The sequence below is a fragment of the Cavia porcellus genome, unplaced genomic scaffold (assembly GCF_034190915.1).
Source record: "Cavia porcellus strain 051 isolate PalLab524CR breed Dunkin Hartley unplaced genomic scaffold, mCavPor4.1 scaffold_32, whole genome shotgun sequence".
NCBI classification, from domain to species: domain Eukaryota; kingdom Metazoa; phylum Chordata; class Mammalia; order Rodentia; family Caviidae; genus Cavia; species Cavia porcellus.
Genome location: NW_026947515.1, coordinates 20566905 through 20580137, shown reverse-complemented (window position 1 = coordinate 20580137; position 13233 = coordinate 20566905). Strand labels below are relative to the sequence as shown.

At 49.4% G+C, this 13233-nt stretch overlaps 1 long non-coding RNA gene across 1 annotated transcript; it reads right to left on the bottom strand.

Moving 5' to 3' along the window:
* Positions 1 to 5647: 5647 nt before the first annotated feature.
* Positions 5648 to 11117, bottom strand: LOC134474432 (uncharacterized). Its single transcript, XR_010045309.1, has 3 exons — positions 11060 to 11117; positions 9218 to 9306; positions 5648 to 6254 (listed from the first exon to the last, which is right to left on the bottom strand). It is a non-coding gene; the product is annotated as an uncharacterized LOC134474432 (long non-coding RNA).
* Positions 11118 to 13233: the final 2116 nt, after the last annotated feature.

The window sequence follows — 13233 nt, the reverse complement described above, 5'->3', positions numbered from 1 at the left end:
TACCTTGTCCATTTTCAGTCGAGTTATTTCTCTTTTGGGTACTAAACTCCAAGTCCTTTAAAACTGACTCTCAGGTCAGGCATAGTGGTTTTTTCTTTTGAATGAAATGTCTCACTGTAAAAATAAACACAGCTGGGAATAAAGCTTAGTGTGGGGCCCTGAGTTCAGTCCCTGGTACTGGGGGGGGGGGCACATGAGACCTCACAGCTTCTCGAGGTTGTCTCTTGTCACCCAAGGAGATCCCAGCTTTGCTTTACATCCCCAGTCCTCCCCGCCCCCTTTCCTAGAGAAAACAGACCACTCCTTCCCCTACAAAGTTACTTCCAGGAAACCCAAAGCCTTTCCTTCACCAAGTTAATTTTTTTTTCCTGACAAGAGCTGTTTTTCCCCAAACCCTGCCGTTGCCCCTCGCATGGATGTGGACAGAGCCACAACCAGCTTCTAAAGACAGAAAAAGGACATGTGGCTTCTTCCAGTCACTACACACAAATGACTCCTCATTTTCCATTTGCTTGTCATCCTTCTCCCTCGTTCTGTGGGCTCCATCCACCTGCTGAGTCCTCTCAGCCAAGGTCCCTCAGGCACTGGCCCCAGCCTCCCCCTGCCCTTGTCCTGAAGCCAGCCTCACCCCAGTGCAGGTCTTATTCATCCAAACCAAGCACCTGGGAGGGCACATGCCCAGCCCTCCACCTCCCTCCCTGCCGGGACAGTCATCAGTCATCAGCTCCCTCAGTTGTTTCTCAGAAACTGGCCTTGGTCAGGCCTCATCAGCCCCCATCTGGACAGTCATGGTCTTCCCAGTTGCCAGCCTTTCCAAACCATCTTCCACCTGGCGGCAGATGACTCCCGTGCTCAAAACCCTGCAATAGCTCCCTACTGCCAAGACCGACACCCCATCTTATTAGGCTGGCATACAAGATTCCCTGCATGAATCCACTCCTTTACTCATTCATTCATTCAGTTTTCAGAGGATAAGGGGCTGGATACAAGGAACGGGACTCTAAAGAGAAGCAAGCTGTAACAGGATGGCCAGTGGTATATTAGGGCCTGCAGCAGGACAAGGAACAGAGACTGAGCCTGATTTGAAGGGTACTCATGGAGGAGGTGGCCTCATACCCACTTGGGATTTATTTGTGGTAGCAGCTAATTTCATTTAACTAGCATTGGTCTGCTTCAGCAGGAACATCAAAGTGGAACATAAACGTCCCCTTCCAGTTTTCAAAGCTGACCACAGTTTAGGATTCTGGGCTGATCCTAGACAACCCCACTGCTTATTAAGAGCCTTTGCCAACTTGGGCAAGTAGGTCCTAGTATAGGGATCAATCTGATTGTTGAGACAGGCATAGTGGCACATGCCTGTAACCCCAGCACTGAGAGGCAGAGGCAAGAGGATCTCGGCAAGTTCAAGGCCAGCCTGGATTACATAGCGAGTTCAAAACCAGCCTGCATGATAAAGCAAGAGCCTGTCTCAAAACTAAAAATTAAAAAATCTGATTGTTAAAAAGTTAAGGAATTTCTTGTATCCTAAGAGTTGTGAGAAAACCTATACTGGCTATATAATCTGTGTTGTGTTTTGTGGTAGGCATAAGCTCCTGGAGAGGAAGGAAGGGCTGGGCCCGTTTGCTGGACATCACCAATATCCAGTACGGAGCTCAGCCCACCGCAGTCCTAAAGAACTGTTTATGAGATCTCTGAGCTTGGGTGCCCCTCATTGCCCAGCTCTCCCCCAGCCTTTTTGTTTGGAGTAGTGACACCTTCACAAGCATAAAATCACACTTGAGCTTGAATCTTCTTTTTCTTTTGCATTTTGTTTTTTGAGACAGAATCTCACTATGAAGTTCAAGCTGGCCTTGAAGACACCACATAGCCCAGGTTGGCCTCAAACTCACTTCCCATCCTGCCCCAGCCTCTTGAGCGCTGGCATTACAGGTGTGAGCCATTGCACCCAGCTGAGTTTGAATTTTGCAGTTTTCAAAACTAATTCAAAATAAAACACTTTTTATTTTTATTATACTTTTTATTATACTTAATCTCTGTTACTTTGTTATAGCAACACAAAGCAGACTAACATAAACTACCTGCTTCTAGAACCAGGAAGCCCATCTCAGCCCATCTTCTCCAGCACCACCATGCCTGGCCTTAACAACACCCCAAGCTCTGGGAGGGCAACATGGCCACAGAGTTCATGGCCTGTTGCCTGTCTTCCTGCCTCTTGTTGCTCTGTCTATTCTCAGGAAGCCTTTGGGTAGCTGGCTTCCTGAGAATAGACAGAGGCCTTTCCTGGCAGTGGCCTTTCCCAGGAGACATCATACAAGCCATTCTACTACAGTGGGACTCTGACCTCAGGAGATGAAAGAGAGTCCCTGGGTCACTCTCCCAGTAGAGACACTGGCCAGTCGTTTCCGAAGACAAACAGCATTCCCAGCTACTCCCTTCTTAGAACCGGGACAAGCCACTCCCTGCCCCAGACTTCCTACATGAACCACAAATAACCATGATCACTCGCATCCACAACTCAGAATTCTAAGAAAATGGAACTGAAAATATCCAGAAGGAGAGGATGTGTCCCCGGACTGGCAATGCTAAGTCACACATGAGATACCCAGGAGAGACTCCAGGAGCCGGAGATAAGGCAACCTATCCCAGGCCTGAACCCTCAGGCTCATCTGAGGAGGGCGGTGCTGCTCTGCACTGAGGCTCACAGTGGTGACACCTAGAGAAGTATCTAGAGAGAACACAAGCCCTGTGGTCCAAGCGGGTTCATTTCCCAAGTTCATCACTCCCTCACTGCTTAGGTCCTCAGTTTCCTCATCTGTGACATAGCAAAAATAGTAACGCTAACCTAGGTTTGTTGGAAAATGCAGTGGGTCAGCCCAGGGCCTGGCAGGGGCCTCAAGAATGGGTCTTCTCTGTGCACCCACATTTTAAATGGGGGCGGTGTACAACTATGCATTTACCCAGGGTCATGAAGGTGGACCCAGGTCTCACAGCTAGGTCTCTCCAACTCCAGCACCCACACTCTAGCCACCAGCAGGTCAGCCACTCGGACCCCAAAAGCACAGGTCACTGGGGTCCCTGGCAGCCACAGTTTCCACACAAGGCTCCACTCGTGTAGCAAAGCTGAGACCTCATTCTGCGGCAAACTCCACACTCTGGCTCTCAGGCCAGTGTTCCCCTCAGAAAAGTCCAGAGCAGAGTCCCTGAGTCACAAGGAACACACCAGCCTGGAGAAGTCCAGAAGTCGTGGGAGATGGCTCTCACTCTAGGGATGCAATGGAAGGGGCCCAGGTATAGAATTCTCTACTTCCTCACTCACCCAGCACAGGTCTTTGCATAGCAACATAACTCCTGAATAAAAGGAGTATAATTCTCAGGTTTCCTAGTTTGACAAATGATCTGTAGACTGGCAGTCAATGGGATCAATAAAAAACTGATTTATGTCATTAATTTGGAGGCAGGATCTTATCATATAGTTCAACCCGACCTGGAACGCGATACGTTGCCCAAGCTAGCCTCCAAGTCATGATCCTCCTGCCTCAGCCTCCCAAGTTCTGGGACAACAGGCATGTACCCCCATACCCAACAAAACCCTCTTTAGATAGCCAACTAGGGCTGGGGTGTGTCTCAGTGACAGAATGCTTGTCTAGCATCCAAGAGGCACTGAGTACAATCTCTAGCACCATGAAAGCACAGGGCTGGGGTGGAGGGTGAGGTGGGGAACTGACAGCTAAATGAGGTATCAGGACTCCTGAACCTTAGCAGCTGGTGTGGTGATGAGATGACTCTGAAGATGAGAGTGATAAACTGAGGACCGTGAAGCCTAGGTCTCTGAACCTGGGTCCCCAGTGATTCCATGGAGCTGCCAAGCCAGCCCTACAGCTTACCACAGTAATCATTTATGTGCAAATAAGCCCATGGCTTGTTTAAGAAGAGTCAGATCTCTCCTGCCAACTGTCAATTACAATTTCTAACTCCTGAGTATCCCCCTGAGAATCACCCAGAACGGAGTTTAAATTATGCCTCTACCACTCATAACTGGAGCAAAAGACACTTGATTATGTTAATGCTTGATTTTTTCACCTGTTAAGTGAAGACAATACTTTTAGCTCTGTCTAGTTTGTTTTTGCTCTTTTTGCAATACAAGGGATTAAACCCAGGGCCTCTCACATGCAAGGTACATGCCCCACCACTGAGTTACACATTTGCACCATAACCAATACCACCACTCCTTTTTTTTTTTTCGAGATAGGCTCTCACTGAATTGCCCAGGCTGGTCTCAAACTTGCAATCCTCCTCCCTCAGCCTGCTGAGCAGATGGTATTAGAGGTGTGCCCACCACCCCTGGCTCTAGTATCTAGTGTTAGAAGCCCTCACTTGCTAGCTTCCACCATCAAGCCTTGGCTTCTACTTCCAAGCTATTCCCAGTTCTGTGCTGACCTCCTCAGAGAAACTAAAGAAACATCTCCACTGCCAACAGACCCATGTCCCTAGGAGAGGTTCTCAGGGTGCAGGTCAGATGTCCCTCCTTCTGACAGGTCCTCATGATGCTGACCCAGCCCAACAGAGCCCAGTGTTAAGGTTATGTAGGAGGTCTCTATCTTGCATAGCGAATTCAAGTCCAAATACCTTTAGAGCCAACCTTAAGGCAAGGGGCACAACCCAAACACTGAGCATAGTCTGCTGCTTCATAGACTGAGCAACCTGTGCAAGATATTTTTTTCTTTGTATCAGGACTTGAACCCAGGACCTTGCACTTGCCAGGCAGACACTTGTGCCGCTCTGCTATATCCCCAGCCATGAGCAACCTTCTAGAGACCAGGACTTGGTTTTTGCCAAATTATGCATTTTTGGAGTTGGATAAAACCTGTAAGTTTATTTGCAAGTTTATGTGGAAGTGAATTCATCTCTGAATTCACTGCATCTCACCAACCTCTGCCCCAGGCAAGCCCCGCCCACCTCCTTTTTCTTTGTGTTTGCCTTGCTTATTTGTGAGACAGGGTCTCTCTCACTAACTTCCCAGGCTGGCAGTCATCCAGACTTAGCCTACTGAGTCTCAGGGACTGCAAGCCTGCACCACCTTCTGTCTTTTTGACCTACCCCAAGTGCTCTTCTTCTCACTTTGACCAGAGAAAATACAGCACATCTTCGCAGGGTTGGGGGAAGTTCTCACCTTGACCTCTGGAAGGTAGAGTCCAGGCCAGATCACCACCACCACTCCCTAGTCCCAAATACATCCCACGGCTCAGCTGGAGATAGATGTCACCACTGTGTCTGATCACCAGACTTGGGAACTCCCAATGACAGAGACACAAGCACAGCCTTTGAGAACCTGTTGCCCAGTCCCACAACGCAGAAGCCCAGGAAATATCCCACATGCAAATACCAAGGTGGTCCTACAGCAAGTTAGGGGCGGCAGGGAAGGGGATCTCGGACTAAGGGATCCATCAGTGTCCATCAGGCAGAAAAAACAGACACCAGGCGCCTCCCGATGGCCGAGAGCAGCATTGCCTTTGGGTTCTTACTACAGCATAGTCCACTGTCTATGCTCATGAACCTGAGCAAGAACTAGAACCTCTGCCAGACTGCAGGAAATACAACAGAAGACAATAATGCCACAGTTGGGCTCAATGACAATATCAGCAACTGGATATCCATGACTCCTTAGGTGCCTTTATCCAACAACACAACACGAATCCTGCTTGAGCTCCCATGAAACGTTTACTAAGACAATGTTCTAGGACCTAACAAACTTAAAAGAATGTAAATTATACAACATTCATTCTGGTTTTATCTTCCTGAAGTTGTACAGAAGTTTTAAAAAAATAATGATGGGGAAAAGCCAATAAGGAATTTAGCTGCTGATTCTCGTTCACTCATTAACTCATTAGGGAAACCCCACTGGTAGCTTCCACCGGCTCTGTACCAAGTCTCCCCTGCCCAAAGGGGAAGCCCTTTTGATTTTATTTTGAGACAAGGTCTTGCTAAGTTACCCACCCTAGTCTCCTATCTCAGCCTCCCAGGTAACTTGGACTGTAGGCACACACCACTACATCCAGCTTGATTTAATTTCTGAAAGGCCCCCTGGCTGCCTTGGAGAGAAGGGTCCACATCGGAGTGTGGTTGAGGCAGAGATGCCAAAGGAAGCTGAAGCCACCATCAGGTGTAGGATCGCAGAGGTCCAGAACAACAGGAGGTGGGTGTCAAGAGAAGAAGGGGTTGATAATCTTGGAGGCATCAGGTCTTGGAGGTAGAGCCTGGAAGAAGGGAGGGAGGACATGTCTGGGGTTAAGTCAAAAGTCTGCTCAAGAATTTGAGAACCAAGTTCAGAGCAGCATGCACAGTTTTAACAGAAGCCAAGCCTGGGCCCACTGGACTGAGTGTATTAGATATCAGTGCAGGTGGCCAGAAGGGAAGTGAGGGGTTGGGCTGAGGATATTTACATGCTCATCAAGAGAGTGGGCTGTCCACCTCCAGCTGGGTTTGTGTGGGAAGAGCTAGTCAATTTCCCCTTCTGGTGGGATGTATACCAACAAGATGGTGAGCACACCTGCCCAATTAAGGTATAGGAATGGACTCACTTATCTGCTTAGTAGAAATATATCTGGGGTTCAGGGCCACCATGCACAGTTGCACAAGTTAGCCACTGTGCAACCCAAAAGGATTACACTGACACAGACTCCAACATGATTAGGATCCTCGCTGGCATCCAGCAGGATTCAGCCTGTGCAGTAGTACTCAGGGCCATTATGGAATTATGGTGTTTGTAAGGGAAAAAGGAAGGATGCTTGTGAGAAGCGTGACATCTTTCTCCATCTCTGAACCAAATGAGCTCTGGTATCCAAATGTAGCTGCCAGAGTCACCATGTGTCCTGTTTTCTTGCTAAGATGAAAAAGCTTGGCTGGGCAAATGTCATCTGGCTCATCATTAATACCACCCATGAGCTGAGCTATGTCACCACATTCTCTGAGGCAGTGGACGGTCCCCCAGGCCCAAGGCCGCCACCCTCCCAGCTGCCAGAAGTTCACATAGCGACATAGCGCCTCCTCCTCTCAGCCCAGGCCAGCTCCTGTCTCATGTGGCCCTGAGGCCAGTGAATGGACCCTCCCAGGGCTGCCACTCTGTGCCATGTGGGCTGTGCACTGAGGGTCAGGCTCCACCCCCAGACGTGGCTCCTTCTGTGTTGTGTAAACGCATCCTGCTCAGACCTCCGCTGTCCTCAGGCTCACTGGAGACCCAGAGCAAGTCCCCTCCCTCTCGGCACCTCAGTTTCTTCCTCTGCCAAGTGGGGACCCAGAGACCAATCTATCAAACTGCGGGGAGGCCTGCCATGGTGTGGGGAAGGATCCCTGGGCCATTCTGGGTGCTGGGGATGACAGTCTCATTGGAATCCCCATACCCACACGTAAGGAGACAAGAGGAGATGCTCACAGCCTTGTGCCACACACACTCCCACAAGTGCAAACACACACACGCGCAAACACACACATGCGCACACACACACACACTCCTAACCAGGTTGCACAATGCGGCTGTAAATGCCATCTTTAACTGGAAAGTTTTACTGGTTTTTTCCTTCTCTTTCTCCACTTTCCTCCTCCTTCTCCTCCTTTTGAAAAGTACCTAAAATTTAAAGAGGGAGAAAGAGAAGGAGGAGGGGAAGGGGAAGAAGGAGATGGAGAAGGGATAAAGGAAGATGAGGGAGGAGGAGGAAGAAGAAAAGCAGAAATGCATATGTTCCCATTACACGGAGAAGCTCCGCCGGCACTTTGGAGGTGGAGACCTGTGCCCCGCTGCCCTCCCCCAGCAGGCTCATTGGGCTCACGGGAGGCCCTGGGTGTGGGGTTACAGAGGCAAAGAAGTAACCCTGGTTATCTCAGACAGAGAGCAGCTGGAAACACAAAACCAGAGAGCTGCGGGACACTTCCTGTAGGTCCTCCCACCAACAGGCCTGGGTCAGGCCACCCACAGAGAGTGGTGCTTTCATGACGTAGTCAAGGACCACCACAAGGATGGAGGACCGGCAGATTCCTGGCCCTTTACCTACTATTCATTCAAAGCATGATTTGTGTATTCTTCTGGGACAAGCAAGGACTTAAAAGTTGCTTTTGCTCTGAACCATGACTTCACTTGGGTCTTCTGCCTAAAAGCAAAACAAAATTTGACCTTTATTTTGTATCCTGTGTTACTGTAGTGTAACTAATTTTTCTTTTCTTTTTTAGTAGTGCTTGAGATTAGACCCAGGGCCTTACACATTCTTGGCAAGTACCCTAACACGGAGCTACAGCTTCGGTTCGTTTGTTATTGTAAACATTGGGTCAAAACTTTTCTCAGCTTTGCATAGGGATGTGTTGGTCCTTTAGGGAGTGTCTGGACAGACAGAGTTGGTTAGCCCTGAAGTTACATAATCTCATCCCCTTCAAGACTGAGGATACCACCAGGCTCAATGCTGCATGCCTCCAATCCCAGTGCTCAGAGAGGCTGAGGTGGGGAGATGGCAAGTTCAAGCCCAGCCTGGGCAACTTAGTGACATAGCAAGACCCTGTTTCCAAGTGAAATAAATAAATAACAATTTAAAGAGGGGATGGGGCTGTAACTCAGTGTGAAAGCCCTGGGTTCGATTCCTAATATCAATAAAAAAAGATTGAAGACACCAAGATAAGAGGTTACAGGGACATTCAGCTATACTCAGAAGCTTTCAGCTTTTGTCCTGTACAGACAGAGACAACCATTTCCTGGAAAAGAAACCGTCCCTCAGCCATTCCAGAACACTGACACCAGGGCTGACAGTATGATCAACTGGACCCCCGCCCACCTGCTAATCCTTGAAAGCTGGCCTCCCATCTTGGCAGGTACACCAGTCTGAACCTCCGTATCAAACTCTGCCCCTCCCAGCTACCCAGGCAGAAGTCCTTTCTTATCCTCCCTCTAACTTTTCAATTAAAACTCCCCCCCCGAAATTTGCACATTAGTTTTAATTCCCCCTCCTACTAAAGCAAGTATCCACTGGGAGGGGTGATGCATGCCTATTATCCCAGCACTCAGGAGACTGGAACAGGAGGAGTTCAAGGCCAGCCAGGGCTACTTAGTGAGTTTAAGAGCAGCCTGAGCTAGTGAGGCCCTGTTTCCTAAACAAATGAAGCAAGCAAGCAAGGACACACATTAGCAAGCTGGACACACATTAGATGGATAAGCCCCACAGGTGCAGTATAAGAGTACCTGCCTCCGTTTCCATGCAAGGGTTGGGTCTCTTCTTCTCCCAAGTCATTCGGCAGCACCTGGCAGATGACATGCAGTTCACTCTCATCCTGGGGAAGAAGAGTCTATTGGACGATGTTGCTTTGTTCAGGATGCCCAGATGCCCTCCCACTGACACACTGCCCGTACCCCTGGGTGGAGGAGGGGTCTGGAGAGCCAACAAGGTTCCAACGGTGAACACCACAGCCTATGTGCCTGTCTGGCCCTTGGGCCCCCCTCCAGCACCACTTCAAAGGATCTTCATTGCCAGCCTGAAGTTTGACCTTGGGTCAGGGTCCTGGGGGGGATCCCCTCACCGATGCCACACCAGGGGACAGAATCATCTTTAGCTTCTGCTTTCTCCTAAGGAATGGAAGGGCATGGGGACTGCCAGGAGCTCTCAAAGCTGGGGAAGGACAGAGCCCCAGCTGAAAGACCCCAGCTTATGACTTTTTTTTTTTCCTGTGCTGAGGATGGAACCCAGGGCCTGATGCATGCTGGACAAGCACTCTGTCCCTTAGCTATGCCCCAGCCCAGCTTCTTATGTGTCCAGGGCCCTGAGCCAGCAGAGCTGCAAAGGCAGAATCTCTAGTTACACTCAGCGACAGCCTTGGCTCCCAGAACCTACCCCAAGCCAAAAAGGAGAAATCTACCTGGGATTGGGAAGGAAGGGCTTATCCGCTGCCCACCTCTACTATTCCCCCCATCTGGAGCACAGATCCAGATCCACCACCTCCTTAGGGAACATTCAGCGGCTTCTACCCAGGTGGGGAAGCGACTGTGAGAAATCCAGACCAAGGACTGAAGCTCATGTGTTGCTTTGGGTCAGCTGGTTGCTGTCTCCAGGCCTCACACTCCTCAGTTGTGAGGTCAGAAAAACCCCTCCAGTTCCGGACAGTCTATGCTTATTTCTGCCTAGCCTCGGGCTCCTGCTAGAGGCAAGGCCAGTGGAGGTGGGAGTCCAGAGTAAACCAGGGCTGCCGGGAGTGGGAAAAACTGAATGGGGCTGGGGAATCCTGGCTAGGACCCCCACAATGTGAATGGAGAAGCCAGGATCCGAACAGAAGAGCCGCTGAGCCAGGGATGGTTATGCTGGTCCTGGTGCTGAGTCTCTGGAGTCTGTGCCTCAGTTTTCTCCTCTGTCAGATGACAGACTGTGGCAGGGTATCTGAAAGGTTGGCTGTGGATTCCCGGATGCTATTCTCTGCAAAGGACCCATCCTGTCCAGGGTCGCTGGAGGAGACTCCCGAGCAGCCCCTCCCAGCCCAGCACAGGGAGCTTCCCTTCCCATGATGGACAGGGGTGACTTTCTTAACAGTGCCCCCTCTCACCAGCGATGGAACTCTCCTGCCTCCCCGCTCAGGCCACAGCACAATCAAGTCACCAAATTGACACACACTCACACTCCCGGCCCACTCTCGAAATTTCCCACACAGCCATCCTCACCAGCAAGTATCCCCAACCTGTTGTTCTTCCTAAGAGAAATATCTTAAAAATGCAGAAAATAGAAAGAGGAATAAACAGCTACCCCAAAGAACCACTGTCCACATATCTCCCTCCTGCCTGCTTTGCCCAGGGTCAGACAAGGCCCAGTGCTCTGCAGGGGGCCGGTCACACCATTGGTGTGGGAGGGACACCTTTGGCTGTTTATGTTTCTGGTGTCATTTGTAAACATTCATGACTAAATGCAAAGTTATGAAGATTTACACCTATATATTTTTTCTTTATACTTGAGCTCTTAAATTTAGTTCCTTGATCCATTTTGAGCTAACTAGGTTTTATGGGGTGAGGTCCAACCTCTTCTGCTTGTGGATATCAACTTACCTTTACACAGTTTGTTGAAGAGACTATTCTTCTCTCTGAATGTTCTCACTTTGGTCAGAAGCCACTGGCCATAGTCATGTGGATTTATTTTTGGATCTCAATTCTGTTCCACTGGTCCATGTGTCTGTCCTTTGCCAGTACAACACTGTTTGATTGCTATATATTTGTGGCAAATTTTTTTGGACTCATTACATACGTTAGACTGGGCTTGAGCTCACAGTGCACCAAAGCTGGCCCAAACGTGGAGTACTTTTATCTCAGCAGGTCTGTGACTATTAGGCATGTACCACCATGCTCAGTACTGAGCAAGTTTTACAATCAGAAAATGTAAGTCCTCCAATTTTATCCTTTTTAAAATATTATTTTGGCTATTTGGGGTCCCTAAAATGCCGTTAATAGAGGACTCACTTTTTCTTCTTTACAAAAAAAAAAGGCTGCCAAGATTTTGATACAGTTTGTCTGGAATGTATAGATTTCTTTGGGTAATACTGATGTTTTAACAATCTTAAACCTCCTAACCCATGAACACCAGATGTCTTCCCATTTGCTTTATTTATTTCAGCAACAGTTTGTCCTTGTTGGCTTTAGTTATTGAAAACATGCTGTCAAGTGTCTTTCAAGTTTTTGTGTGGGCAGATCACATTACTACAATAAAAAGCCTGAGTCCGTTAATGTATAAAGAGGAAAGAGCCTAGGCATGGTGGCACATACCTATAATCTCAGCACTAGGGAGGTTGAGGCTTGCTGTGAATTCAAGGCCAGCATGAATTACAGGCCGAGACCCCATCTGGGTAAAAGAAAGAGAGAGTGAGGTTATCTAGCTCATGGTTTGGGGGTTCAAATCCATGTGTAGGGAGCCTATTGGTTTGCCAATAGGTAGTGAGGCCCCACAATCCTCTTCTACAGCAACCTCCCACAGGCACGGTGACACATGTCTGTTATCCCATCTACTTCAGGAGGCTGAGGCGGGAGGATCACAAATTCAAGGGCAGACTGGGACGATTAGTAAGATCTTGTCTCAGAATAAAATATAAAAAGTATTGGGAATAAATAAAGCACACACCCCAGTGGCCTCCCATAGGTTCTATCTCTTAAAGGTTCTACAACCTGCTGTTAGCAGCACCCGATTTAGCCTACACTCATCCAAGCCACGACATCGTGTGATATCAATGCAGTAGAAATTCTTCACATCTGTGAGGCCAAATCCAAAGTTGTATCCCTGAACTTCCGGGAGAACATGGCGGACAGATAACAGCAACTACCGGAGGCTCTCTGAAAGACTTGGCTCAGAAGCCAGGAATGGTGCGGACTAAGGAGACATAAGCAGGTGGAGATATGCTCTGCTGACTCAGGAACGAACTCGGCTGAGAGAAACCAACTTGGAATGCAGTCCTGGCGCTAAAACAGGAACAGAAAAGCCTCGGTGTGGAGGCTGGACCCCGCGCCATTGTAAGCCGCGATTCGGGTTTCCCGCCGCGCGGCGGCTGGCTGCCTCTACAGTGGCTCGGCAAGGAGAGAGACACGCAGAAGCTCTGAGAACGGCAATCTGCGAACGGCAGGGAGGCGTGCACTGACTTGTGGTGAGGTGAGTGAGAGAAACTGACACTCTACCACAGTTTGACTCCAGCAGAGGACTTTCTGGGCCCGAGCAGTCCTGTGGGAGCAGGGCGCGGTGGCGACTCCAGCCACACATTCCCCTCTCGGGCGGGATTGGTGAAAAGTGCCTGGCCTGCGTGACGCTGCCGGCGGACCTGCTAGGCTGTCCCAACCCAGATCCCAGAGCCTGACGGTGGCCGGGAGGGGAGATGCGTAGGCTGCCTGGTCCGTAACTCCCTGGTGCGCAGCGCTGAGCGGGAACACCTAACTGGCGCAATTCGATCAGGCTGTGGCTGACTGGGAGAGAAGCTAGGCCTCTTATATAAGCTTGCATATATAAGGAACAGAAAAGAAGAGGCAGCATGGGAAGAGGCAGCAACAAGAAAGGCTCCTCGGCCCCCAATTCTGAGAAACAGGCAATAGCAGACACCGCACCAATACACATAAGGCGCCATATAGAGAGCCTCATAGACAAATTCAGGAATGAAGTTATCAACGAAGCTGAAGCTAGAAGTATGCAGAATAGTTAGAGAAATGCTAAGTACCACCCAAGAAAAAACAGGTGGTGGAATGGAAGA